This window comes from Notothenia rossii (genome assembly GCF_949606895.1).
Source record: "Notothenia rossii genome assembly, chromosome: 8".
Classification (NCBI taxonomy): Eukaryota; Metazoa; Chordata; class Actinopteri; order Perciformes; family Nototheniidae; genus Notothenia; species Notothenia rossii.
The window spans coordinates 78,417,631-78,432,114 of record NC_136906.1 but is presented as its reverse complement, the minus strand read 5'-3'; positions in this window follow the sequence as shown (position 1 = coordinate 78,432,114).

Sequence of the window (14,484 nt, the reverse complement as noted above, 5' to 3'; positions counted from 1 at the left end):
CATCAGGAATGAAGACATCATGATCCTTCTGAATTCAGACATCGTGCTTCTCTCTTGGTCTCTGGCTCTCGACTGTCAGAGTCTCTAACCGGCTGCTTCTTTATTTCTCTTCTGAGAACCGGACGAGAAGTGTTTCCGTGAGAATGTGGTTAACAGCAGCAGCAGAGCTCTGGAGGTTCCTCTGATGCAGGTAGGTGCTTAAAGCAATACCGTGCAGAGAATGTACATATAGCATTATATATTCTGTAGTTGTTTCTGTATTATTACTATTATGAATTATTCGTTTCCATAAATACTTTCAGTATGTTTTTTTAATATAATTTTTTATCAGAAAACAGACTTGCTAATGGTGTTTGAATGCACACACAGTGGTCTGAGGCCTGGTGGTTTTTCTATGAATTGCACCTCAGAGAACCAAGAGGTGTTGTTGTGGCTGTGGTAGCAGCAGCAGCAGCAGAGCTCTGCAGGTCTAAACCACTGATGTTGACCAGATAGAAAACAGAAACATGAGTAATGGAAACAGTAACTATTGACTAAATGAACTCTAATGAAGTTTAATTAATGACTTTTTAACACATGTACCCGCATGTTGTTCTGAAATTCTTAATAAAACTAACTCATTTGATCTGAGTTATTGTCATGCTCTGCACACTGCACTTATGAATCTTTGGTCCCTTTAAGATGTACAAAAAGAGCTCATGTGCATCCAACATGAATATTACTACTGCTACTGTGACCCGGTCAACACATGCAGCCTCATTCACTCATTCATCTCTTATTTCATGACCCACCTCCCTTTTCCTTCCATTCGTCCATTCCCCTTCCTACCTCATCCGTACCCACATCCCTAAATCCCTCCCCCCCCCCTACCCACATCCCTTTAACCCTCATTATCTCTTTATTCGTCTTCTTACATCTCTTCCTAACCCTAACCCTACATCCCTGTACACCTTTCTGATTGGAGACCCCCTCGGTCAGGCAATAACTCCTGAAGTGTTCAGGCCATGTATCTGGAACCAGTGCAAAGAGTTGGTGTGAAAACTCAAAGTGTCAGCGGTATTCCTGTCAAATAAGGCCGATACTTCACTACCCCCCCAACATCCCTTCATCCGTCCCTCCCGCGCCAGGGAGCAGGCCCTTCATCTCTTCATCCCTTCATCCCTTCGTCACCTCATTCCACCCTCCCTTCATCCCTTCATCCCAACTTCCCTAAAATCGTTCTACCCTTCATCTCTGCATCCCTTCATCACTTCATCCCTAAATCCCTTCATCCCTGAATCTTTTCATCCCTTCATCCCTTCGTCACCTCATTCCACCCTCCCTAAGACCCTTCATCCCAGCTTCCCTTCGACCCTCATCCCTCCCTTCCTACGTCTGTTCCTCTCTTTAACCCTCCTTGAATCTCTTATCTCATTCATTCTTCCCTTCTTTGCTTTTTTCCTAAACCCATTGGAACCATCCATCATCCCTCCCTCCATCCATGTATACATACATTCTTCAATTCCTTCTTCTATTCATCCTCCACCCCCCTCCCTACATCCCTAAATTGCTTCTTCTCTAAACTCCTTGACCCTTCTTCTCTACATCTGTACATTCCTATCATCCCGTCATATATTCCTCCAGACACCCGTACATCAGTTTAATACTCCCTCCCTACTTTCCTTTATCCATCCATCCCTCCCTTCCTACATACCTTCATCCATACATCGTAGCATCTCTTCTTCCATTCAACATTCACCACTTCCCTTTCATCCCACCTTCCCTGTATCCCTTTTGACCCTTTATCTCTCCCTTCCTTCATCTGTTCAGCTCTATCCCTTCGTCAATCAATCAATCAATGTTTATTTATACAGCCCAATATCACAAATGTTACATTTGTCTCAGTGGACTTCACAGTGTGTACAGAATATCAGTATGACAACACGACACCCTCTGTCCTTAGACCCTCACATTGTACAAGGAAACACTTCCAGAGAACACCCCACAGTTTAAAGGGGAACATGGGAGAAACCTCAGGGAGAGCAACAGAGGAGGGATCCCTCTCCCAGGACGGACAGACGTGCAATAGATGCCGTGTGTAAATCGAAGAGATAATACATTTACAACATAGGTAGACCAAATGTTTGGAAATGCATGTGTGTATAATAAGAAGATGAATCCATGAGGATGTCAGCAATCTTGTGGGAGCCATCAGGGAAGTAGTATGATGAGAGTCAGGCAGGACCGCAGAGACAGGTTCAGCCACGACTCGAAGTCCAGGACTCAGATCAGGACTCAGGACTCAGGATCCCGGCGTATATATGGACACAAAAAAGAGATTTGGGGGAAACTGGGTTAATCAGAACATGATAGTACACGGGTACAAACAGACAGAAAGACGGGGTAAGGTGCCCCCCCCCCCCCATACAGTCCAAGCCTATAGCAGCTAAACTAACGTGTCTACATACATGCACTCCCTTAGGATAGGTTGAGGGAAAAGGGTAGCAAGTAAGAAGTAGGAAACAGAGGTGGAGAGGCACACACAGGGAGAAAGGTCCCCACTGGAACCTGAATTGGTTAGAGGTGAGGAGTAGGTCTGTGGCTACGTTCCACACTCCCAGGCCGGGCTAAGCATTCTCTGCAACCTGTTACCCTCTAATAGAACCTCGAGAGGTCAGAGAGGGGAAATGTTTTGGATAAAGTTTTAAATATAAGATCTAAATTTTTAGGATTTAAGTGAAAGAGTAAGAAGTAAAATGTATAGGTGAAGAGGCACAACGTGTCTACGTCAATGCACTCTTATTAGATTATTTTATTTTATCACTATAAGCTTTATCAAAAAGAAAGGTCTTAAGCGCACTCTTAAAAACGGATAGGGTGTCTGCCGCCCGAACACAAACTGGAAGCTTATTCCACAAAAGTGGAGTTTGATAAGAAAAGGCTCTGGCTCCCATTGTACTTTTAGAGACTCTAGGAACAACCAACAACCGTGCATTTTTGGAACTCAATGCCCTAGTAGGACAGTAGGGTATAATGAGTTCTTTAAATGTGACCTATCATGCAAAATGCACTTTTGTACGTCTTTTCTACATGAATATGTGTCCCCGGTGTTCCAGGGAACTCACCAAGTGTCAGAAAACACAACCCTCTCTATTTTCCTCCATACCCAAATCTCTAACAAAGGGGCTGCAACGGATCTGATACAGACTGATCCAGATTTGAACACTCTCCTGAAGTCAGGACGGTGGCGCTACGGCTATTGGTCAATTCTCCACCTATCAGGGGAATGAGAGGTTGGGCCACGGCCGGCCATTGCTGCACACCGACAGGCTGTTCATGAGCCCGACGCGAAGCGGAGGGATCTAGATCGGCATGAAGGCACATTATGCAATGTGCAATGTGCACATTATCCCGCTTATTACACGGCCACATTCTCAACAAAGTAACGACATGACTCCCAATATTAATTGAAATGCTTTTATGGATTTAGAAAAAGATTTTATTGATTTAAAAAAAAGTTGTATTGATTTAAATTGACATGCATCCGCTAAGAAAAATAGTCCGTTGTTAGTGTTTGAACTACGTACAGTAGCAACAGCAGGAACTGCTTCGATAGCATTTTTGAGGAGCTTTTTGATTACAGATTTGAAAACATCGTTGCTTGCTTTAAAAGTAGCACAATTCATTTTGTCAAACCTTAGAAAGTATCTAGATATCCCTGCCCTAATGCCAAAGGAACTGCACACTGAATATGTGTCGCCGTTTGATGTCTATGTCTGGATCGCTGCGCAAAAAGGAGGGTTTCTGCCCCGTTACTTCTCTTCTTACTTCTATAAGAATAAAATACGGATGACGGAGATCTCTTTATCTCCCCCTCTTCTCCCCGCTGCAGCCTAGCAGCTGATCTCAGAGCACCCTTCCCCCTCCTGCAGGGGCCTAATAGAGCGAAATGAGGCATGGCTAAAATGCAGGATCGTTTTGGTATTTTGAAAAAAAAACTATATTTATATACTTTATATAGGTATGGCCCTACAATATATTGCTCGAATATAGCATGATAGGTCCACTTTAAGGTAAGATGTCGCCTGCCCATTAAGGGCTTTGTAGGCGAGAAGAATAATTTTAAATTCTATCCTGTGTTCTATAGGCAGGGGTGCACACAACTTTCTCAGTGAGGTACTCAGATGAGTACCTGGAGTCACTGTTTGGTACTCCAACTTCTGGCTCCCCTCAAAGTTCCCATGAAGCCCTCTGTATCGCGAATGTCAGCGGGGGGGGGGGGGGGGAGCATGTGAACGTTGTGATCAGCTGTTTTAGCGCTGTACAGACCAACGTTAACAGCAGCCCTGTCTGTGCACACGGAGACCGACTGTCCTCCGGTGATCTAACCGCCTTCTGGAAAAGCTTCACAAGTACGTCGGTACGCAAATGCGCTTTGTGACACAAGTGACGGTACGCATTTCAGATTGTTGCCGCGCATGCGTACCTGCGTACCACTTATGTGCACCCCTGTCTATAGGGAGCCAGTGTAAGGCAACCAGAACAGGAGTAATGTGGTCCCTTTTCCTAACTCTGGTTAGTACACGAGCTGCAGCATTTTGAATCAGCTGAAGCGACTTAACTGACTTCTTGGTACACCCTGATAATAAAGAGTTACAATAATCCAGCCTAGAAGTAACAAATGCATGGACTAGTTTCTCTGCATCGTTTTGAGGCAAGATATGCCTGATTTTGGCAATGTTGCGTAGATGGAAGTAGGCGGTCCCTCTCTCATAACGTTCGTTCATCTCAACACTCCCTGAACGTCTAATAGCAACGCTTGGTCAGGGTCCCGTGGCGTCCAGTTGTGACGCGCCGAGTCTCCTTCAGCTTCATAAAGGGACGCAAAGAGCTTTCAACTGATTGCAATGTATTCCCATCGGTGGCGGTATTTGACGCTCATGGAAGCACCGCATCCGTCCATGTCGTCGGCAGTTAAAGGCAATGTGAGCGTCCATTCCCATTGGATAACGGAGGATTTTACACCCGGAAGTAAGTATTCTCCTTACTGTCGATTGATTTTACAGTGATATCTGCACTACTCATCAACTCAAAAACACCAGATTATCTTTGATAATTACACAACATTGATTGGTTTAAATTGTGTACAATGCTTTTGTATTTTCCCCCTTCGATTCGGAGAAACAAATATTTTTTCGGAGTTTAGGATGGCCGACGACACTACACTACACAGAATCCTCAGCTATCGTTTGGGACTACACCATGTGCTTTGCTTCACAAACCCCATGATTAGTCCTCAAGCTCTGTGATTGGATGTTGGAGTGGCAGTGCGCAAAGTTTACACGGAGCTCAAACAGCACTTTGGAATGGAATGAAACCCATCAACGGCACACTATCCAAAACAGGAATCGAACGTGTCCTCTAAGAGTATAATAAATATGTATAATGTCGGTTAAAATAAGTGCTTCAACAAAGTTAACATTGCAGTGAAGTTGATGGTCAAGTTCCAAAACAAACCATGCAATATATTAGACTTTAAGTCCTATGTCAGGCTTAATATGTATCTAAAGATCCCCCCAAAGCTTTTTTCTGATTTAAAAGAAGACCTTAACCTAAACTATTCTTTAATATTTAAATAAAGCCTTATTAGTTTGTCTATGTTGCACATCCTCCTATCAGGCAATAAACTGTTTTATTGTTGAGATCACTTACAGTATCTTCTTTATATTTTCTATTCTATATTTATATCATTGACCTTCTACTTTCACACTATTTTGTATGTACTCTTAATATTTAAATGTTTTCATCAAATATAACACATTCAAAAGTGCTTTACAAAAATGAAAGACATTAAGAAAAAGGCATTTTAAAACAAGCAACACAATCTACCTGCATTGCAATTACTCTAAACGTGTAATAACGTGCTTTAACCAGTAGGTGGTTTGGGTTAAAAAGCTGTCAAATTTACATTAACAAAATAAAATATACTGCTGTTTCTAGTTTAGTTTACGACGGGTATATTTTGTTATTGTTTTGATATTTGTAACACAAAAGTGATGGGAAAAACCCACAGCAACACAGAAAAGATGGTCTTAATATGACCCAGCGGTCTAGTAGTTAATAAAAAACAATAATATCAAAACAAATGATTACTTCTAACTTTATTGTGAAATTAAAACAGAACGGTAAAAGAATAGTTTCCGGTCTATTCTGAGGCCCGATCTCTGTAGATAAATAAAGACCTAAGCCAGATGTGTAATATTATATATATATATATATATATATATATATATATATATATATATATATATTGTATAAAAATACAAAAGCATTGCACACAATTTAAACCAATCAATGTTGCGTAATTAACAAGGATAATCTGGTGTTTTTGAGTTGATGAGTAGTGCAGATATCACTGTCAAATCAATCGACAGTAAGGAGAATACTTACTTCCGGGTGTAAAATTTTCCGTTATCCAATGGGAATGGCTAACATTGCCTTTATGGGCAGCCGACATGGACCGATGCGGTGCTTCCCTGAGCGTCAAATACCGCCGCCGATGGGAATACATTGCAATCAGTTGAAAGCTCTTTGCGTCCGTTTATGAAGCTGAAGGAGACTCGGCGCTTCACAACTGCACGCCTCGGGGACCCTGACCAAGCGTCACTCTTGGACGTTCAGGGAGTGAGACTGTGTTGCATTCACACATGAGAGAGTGTTTGTGTTTGTGTCTGCAGAGATCTGCTTCTCAGTGTGAGAGGACAGTCGAGACCTCCACATGTTGGGAGGATCTCTGCTGCCTCCTACTGGTGAGAAATAAAAGTGTTTGAAACTAAAGACAGCTGAACAAGAACACCTTTAAAAGAGTTTATTTTCACCTGAGAACGTTTTTTATTTCCAACACAAAACTCCAAACAAAGCTAAACATATTTCACTTAAAAGGTGCTACATGGATATACATCTGCAGTCTGGTAAGGCTATTAGGTAACTTGATTTGGTAAAATACAACACAATCAAATATACTAAAGAAAATGCAATATTACATTTAATGATATAACTAAACAACGGTTAATTAAACCAAGCAAGAATTAATTTAAAAAAAAACATTTTGCCCATGCTCTAATTATTAAGAATACAGTAAATCTCCAACATGTCTGAACCTTTTTCACAACCCACCTCTAGAGGGACTCACATGTTTTCATAAAGCTGCTGCTGTACTCTCACTTTGCTGCATTTAAGCCAAAGAAAGCAAAAACAAGGTTAATATAAATCTGATTAAACTCTGCTAGCTGTGCCCTTAAACTCTACATCTTTGATCCAAGCGATCATGCTATTGATTTAAACATTACATCGGTTTCTTTCTCTGTTTGTTGACGGTGGCGTAGAGGAGGCTGGGATCAGCGGAGGCAGCAGAGGAAGAGGAGGGAGCTCCCACAGTGCTGTAGGTCACTGCATCATCTTCATCATCATCATAAAGGCTGTAACATATGAGGAGGTGATGTTTGACAGCATGGACTCTGAGGGGAGTTGATGTTGTTGATCAGTCACACAGAGGCAGAAGGCTCTCCATCGTTTTCATAGTCCACCTCATCTTCATCTTCATCTTCATCATTCTGCTCCTGTCAACATGGAACAATGACATGGTAAAAACACAGATCAGAGCTGGACTGTAACTAAGTACATTTACTCAGGTTCTGCACTGAAGTATATATTTTTGAAGGACTTTACTTGAGTATTTCCACTCGTCACGATCTGTCAGTTTTTTCCTGCTTTATGTAAAAAAACAGAGCAGAGATGGACTGTAGCTAAATACATTTACTTATATTTTAAGGACGTTACTTGAGTATTTTCACTATGTTTTCACAATCGGTCTCTGTTTTCCTGCTTTATGTTTATTTTCCACAATATATTTCTAGAACGGCTGGAAAACTGGTTGGGGCTTTCGGCCACAGTTCTAAATTGGTTTGAATCCTACTTAAAGGACAGGTAACTACACATCTGAGAGGACAAATATGACATGTGGGGTTCCTCAGGGCTCTGTCTTGGGGCCTCTTCTCTTTAACATCTACATGCTACTACTGGTTGCATTTCATTTAATTATAAGCATTATAAAGAGGTGTTGATTCAACTACATTTAATATAGTATGAATGTGTCATACTCACTTAAAGGGAAGAAACTCAGCTAACTGACGATATGAACCATTTACCGAAACAAAGCACAAGTCTCACAGGAAGCGTCTAAATTAGCCCTGAGAAAATGCTTCCGCACTTAGCACAGAACTCTAGGTATAAATACTTATTGACTACGGATCTGCACAAACAAGATATTAGCTAGCAAGCTGAGATTCCACAGATTCTAGAGGTATTAGTATCATCACTGAGCGATCAGAACTTGCAGCATGGGAAGCAAACAGACATCACAACACGTAGCTTTATGGAGCAAAAACGGGAGAAATGTCTTACCTATTGCTGTTTCTGATCAAAAGCTGTGTTCAATGGCATTACAACAAGAAAAACGCGGTTGAAGGTTAATCCATAGGTTAATCCAATGTGTCTGTGTCACTTTGAAATTATTTCTGTTAATCCATCATTCAATTTTTATGGCAAAAACTGAGTTTTCATATTAGCTGCTATGATAGCTGAGTGTATGACAGCTTCCTGTTTTGGGTATTTTGGCTACGCATCACCAGGGTGAGATTTTCACGGCGGTGATGATGGCCATGGTCGTCGTAGCCCCTCAGAACAGTGGTTTCTGAACTGCATTATGCTGCATTCACAACGGACGCGATGCGAATATTCGCATTGCTCTAACGCAGGGGTAGCCAACACGGTGCCCGCGGGCACTCAGTCGCCCGCAGGGGAAACGTGAGTCGCCCGCCGGGCATGTTCTAAAAATAGCTCGCCAAGCAAATCCAAAACGAAAAAGGAAATGTAATTAAAATAATCTACTCTATGCATAAACGAAACCTAAATCATAGCGAACTCTATCTACTTACTACAACTCTATATCTATCTAACACCCCTCCTCCCCCACCCCCACAATGAATATCGACCAATCACGTTCTTGCTTGATTTGCGGGACCAGCGTTGCAGTCGGGAAGAAAAGCAATGTGGCACCTCCCCGCTGATTTTCCTTCTGGCAGAATCTACACAACACATCAGCCCCATTGAACAGCCTATCATGCCAGCCTATACAACACATGAGGAGCAGAGTTTTACTCTGTGTGTGTTGTAACTTGCATATATATTTATTCCACTTGACGCACACACACGCATGGCGTAATCTCCACTGGGGACAGGGGGGACATGTCCCCCGCACTTTTCCCGTTTGTGTCCTCCCACTTTACAAATATGTTTATTCTTATTTTTTAACGCAACCCGTCATCGCCAAGGAGGAGCACACAGCATCTGTGAGCGAGCGAGAGAGCTAGAGAGAGAGAGAGCGAGAGAGAGAGCTAGGGAGAGCACACTTTTATCTATTTAATATAGATAAAGTAAGAAGTCATTCCAGTGTGTACTATAGGACAGTACAAAATAACAGTTTAAAAGGGGAGTGATTAGTAAAATATGCATAAATAAAAAGAAAGAATGCTAATTAGGTAACATAAGATAAGAATAAACCAGTTTAAATGATTTGTTATTGGTTGTGATCATATTCTAAAGATGATTGGATTATTGAAAAGTATACAGCTCCCTTTCATATGAGTATTGAGCGCTGTATCCATAAATTCATTTTGTACTCAAAGTGCAGCAGATTGGTGCATTTCGCTTCAACATTTAAAAAAATATATTTTAGAGGAGGTGAGGACCCCCCTAGAAGATATGAGATCCCCCCCTGGAGGATGTGAGGCCCCCCCTAGAGGATGTGAGGTCCACCCCCAAATAAAGCAGGTTAAAATTATTAAATTGCATACATTTTCTTTTAGTAAACACTGAAAACGGGTCCCACAGACCCAAACAGCACACAAAGGTTAAAGGTTAGCATATAATATATAAATATAAAATATATACACTGCAAAAAAACAAAAAAAGAGGAGTAAAAGTAGCCCCAGACTTGCTTTATTTTTTTAAAGTAGCCCTCATCCTAAAAAAGGTTGGTGACCCCTGCTCTAACGGCTGGAGTTTCACCGTGGGCGGGGCTTATATCCATGTAAATACTGTGGTGGAAACCAACAACGACCAAATGTACCTATTTTACCGTGATTTAATTGTAATACATGTTTCAAAATGATGCCGAAGTAACTAATGACGGTTAGTAAAAACCATGCTTTAATGCTTTGACAAGTGTGCACACACAGACACACACACACACACACACACACACACACACACACACACACACACACACACACACACACACACACACACACACACACACAGACTTTTGCATTTCAAAGTATTGCTTGTTCAAACAACCCTAGAAGGCTGTTTCTTCTGCTCTGAAATGGAATATATTTGTTACATATTAATAGAATTTTAGATTTTTTGATTTGATTTCGGATTTGTGAATGTAGATGGAAAATAATTAAAAGTAAAGTATTTCATTTTATATACGGTAATACTATCATTATTTACTTTTATAAATAAAGAGAGTGGGCCTGTTATACTGAGTGATATATATTTTATATTCTACAGTAGAGAATGACTACCATAGCCGTGGGAACATGTTTCAAATGGGGGGTGCTGTGGGGATGACACCAGGGCTGGTTCTGACCAATGTGCTGCCCTTTAGGCAATATATTAGCTGGTAATGAAAAACCTCTACAAAAGACCAATACACTACAAAAAGAGAAATATATTGACATGGTGGACAGCTTATATAACAAGGCTTCACATTTATTTAGTATTATAACATGTTTTAATTGGGGGGGTGGACTTCACATCCAGGGGGTCCGGGGGTATCCCCCAGGAAGATTTTTTTAGCATTTTAAAGTAAAATGCTTCAATTTGGTGCACTTTGAGCGCCCAATTAGAGACTGATCTAGGGGGTACAACTCTAAACACCCATATGAAAAAGATCGGTTTGCATTTTATTAATCAAATAAGTATGTGAACATTTCCAATAATCTACCATAGCCAATAACAAATACATGTAACTTGTTTTATTTGTTTTGTTCACTCATATCTTATTTTACCAGTTAACATTTATTTATTTATGTATATTTTTAAATCTCTCCAGTTTTAAACGATATTTTTGGTTTAGTGTCCTATAGTATACATTGGAATGATTTCAAACCTTTTTTTATTTATCCTAATAATTATAAAGGTGTGCCTTGGAAATATTTGTTTACATAAACTGTGATCAAAACGTTTGAGACTCACTGAGATAACTTAGACTAAAGTGAACTATCTAAACCCTCAGAGTCCTTTACCTCACTGAGCCTCTCAGTCTGACAGGACAGAACTCTCCGTCCACATTATTGTAGAAACAGCTTCTTATATCCGTTAGCGCAGCAGAAGCTAACAACAATCCCCGCCGGTACCGGTGCACCCCCTCTCTCTATCTCTCTCACTTTGGCTGCGGGCGCCTGCATCCTCCACTTTCATCACTTACAGCGCCCATCGTACAGGGCAAATGGAAAATGTAACCGGGGTGAAAAGGGTGTTATCTTTACTTAATTATGAATGTTGTTACATCAAGGCTGAAAATTCGTTTTTTTTCTATTGTGGAAGTGCAGATCCCCTGTCCTCCACCAGGGGGTGCTGCAGCACCCTCAGCACCCCTACTTCCCACGGGCCTGATGACTACTGTAGTTTAGTAGATATCTACAAACAAAGAGTCGATATTTTTCTAAAACCATTTAGTGCTTCACATAATAAAATACACAACGGCTGTAGCCTGAGTATATGCTTTAGGAGCTGTAGGTGCGTGTGGTACAGTGTGTAGGTGTGTGTGATACAGTGTGTAGGTGTGTGTGTTGTACAGTGGATAGATGCGGCGGACAGACGGGTCTCAGTTGGTTTGTTGTCCTATGCTTACTTTTAATACTTGTAAATAAAACTTTTGGCCCGTAATTTCAATTCCCCATTGTAGCGACCAGAGAGAGGGGGGGGGATATATCCAGTCTCTGATAGTGTTACGTTATTATGAGAGGGCTCTGTTTGATTCTGAAATTGTATATATTTATATAAATATATATATGTGTGTGTGTAAGTGTGTGTGTGTGTGTGTGTGTGTGTGTGTGTGTGTGTGTGTGTGTGTGTGTGTGTGTGTGTGTGTGTGTGTGTGTGTGTGTGTGTGTGTGTGTGTGTGTGTGTGTGTCCGGATCTGTAGCCTGTTATTGTCTCATTATACCGCACTGTGAATGAATCAAAGTAAATATATAAGTGGTCATGAACACATCTGTCCATCAGACAGAGGGCTGCTGTGCCTCCTGTCATCATTAATGGACGTCTCTTTAAAATGACCGCTCAGAGGAGAGGAGTTCTCATTTCTCTAACGGCCTGCTGCTTCCCCTCCTCTCTCCTCGGCTCCCCTCCTCGGCTCCTCCGCTCGCATCTCCTGTGGGCGGGACTAAGTCTTGAGGATAGGAGTCGAGGATAGGAGTAGAGGAGGCGAGTTAGAGAAATGAGAAAGGGCCCAGGTTCTGGCCTGTCTTGCAGTAGGCGGGATCCTGGAAGGTCGCCAAAGGACCTGTGAAGGTTCCCACACGGGCAACGTTTTGAGAGCCGTGTTGTGTACTTGGTCTTGGTGCTAATAAACGCCTGTGTTCAACCCAAACCCTGCTCTTTCCGTCCCTCTTTGAACCCTGTGTGAGCGGAGAGGCTCACAGTGATCATCATGATGAAATCCAAAAACACACTTCTCATTCACCTGTTGACTCAACTCAAACCTGAAAATGATTCTTATCTTGCATCGTCTTCTGCCTGTCATATGTCCACTGCTAATAGGAAAATATATATTTACATCATCTGATCCAATGTTTATACTCACAATGTTGTCCTCCAACTGTGTTTTGTTCTCTGAAAAGAAATCAAAGAGACAAACATGTAGACTTCGACCGGTTTCAAATCCAGGTAACTTTTATTTATTCACTTTTTCTTCATGTGTAATTGCCCTCACCTTTAGCTCTTGTCCACATGTTGACTGTAACCACGGTGATGATGAGAGCTGCTAAACCCACAGACACCAAGATGAGCCTCAAAAGACCTGGAAGAGAGAAGTTAGAAGAGTTACATATACTCAGAGGTTTTTATCTCTTTGTCTTTAAACTCTGAATCAACAACATGTATTTTCTAACTGTCTCTGTTCTGTTCAGTCTCTACCTGGATTTACTGGTTTGTTGTCTTGTCCTGTTTGAAAAACCATACAGTGTACAGTTTTAATAAAAAAACATAATCGTCATCATAACAGAATGATGGGATGTTAAGACCTCAGAGAAACATATCTGTTGTAATTATTCACATCAGGATGAATGATTTTAAACAGCTCATCATGTTATCCCCTGAGGACAGAAGAGAAACAGCTGTTCCCTTCCGTTACCATCAAACACTTCACACGTAAATAAAGTTCACCTTACCTGGTTTTATGTTGTTTTGAACTGGTGTTGTTGTTGTTGTTGTTGTTGTTGGTTTGGTCGTTGCTGGTTTTGTTTTCATACCTGAGCAGATGAACACAATTGAACAAACTATTTATTCTGAAACTTCAATAAAATAACAAAACTGTAAGTCATTTTCATCAACAGTAAAAAGTGACTTTAAACAGATCATCATGTTCTCACCTGAGGACTGAGGGCTGAAGGTCTGCACATTTTCACCATCTCTTACTTCACATTTAAACAACTTAGACCATGATGTGTAACTATAAAGAGAAGTCAGAAATGTCACAGAGGCAGAGCAGGAAGACTGTGATGTCTTTATCTCTCTGTGATCTTTATCCACATCTCGACCCTGAAGCAGCCACTTCACTGAGAGTCTACAGGCTACTAATCTCCTCACAGAGCAGCTTAACGTCACCTCATCATTGCTCTGATGTTCAGTCACTGAAGATGGAGATATTGAGAGAGAAAAGACAACAAGAGTAACATTAACTTCAGCACTGTAATCGTTATTATTTTAATGTTTTAGCATATTGTTTTAACAAGACAGTTTGAAAACATGATGATGTAAATACTCACTGGTAACAACAGACAGATAAACCACAGAGCCTGAACCTTGATATTGTCCTGATCTGAACTGTCTGCAGAGGTAACGACCAGCATCCTCCTCTGTGACCTTCTTTATAACCAGAGAACATTTCTCTGTAACTCTCAGTCTGTCTGATTTAGCTTTGGCTTCTTTGTGAATCTGTCCGTCTTCAAACAGCGTCACTAAGCTTCTTGAATCACTGAAGAGCCAGGTAGTTCTCTCACACTTATCCTGATCATCTATCACATTGTCAAAAGGCAAAGTGACTTCATCTCCAGGTCTGACGGTGAAGGAGTATTCTTTCCCATCTGCAGCTGTTGGGTAAAAAGCAGAAATAAATATAGATGTCATGAATGCTGACAGAATAATGATGTATTA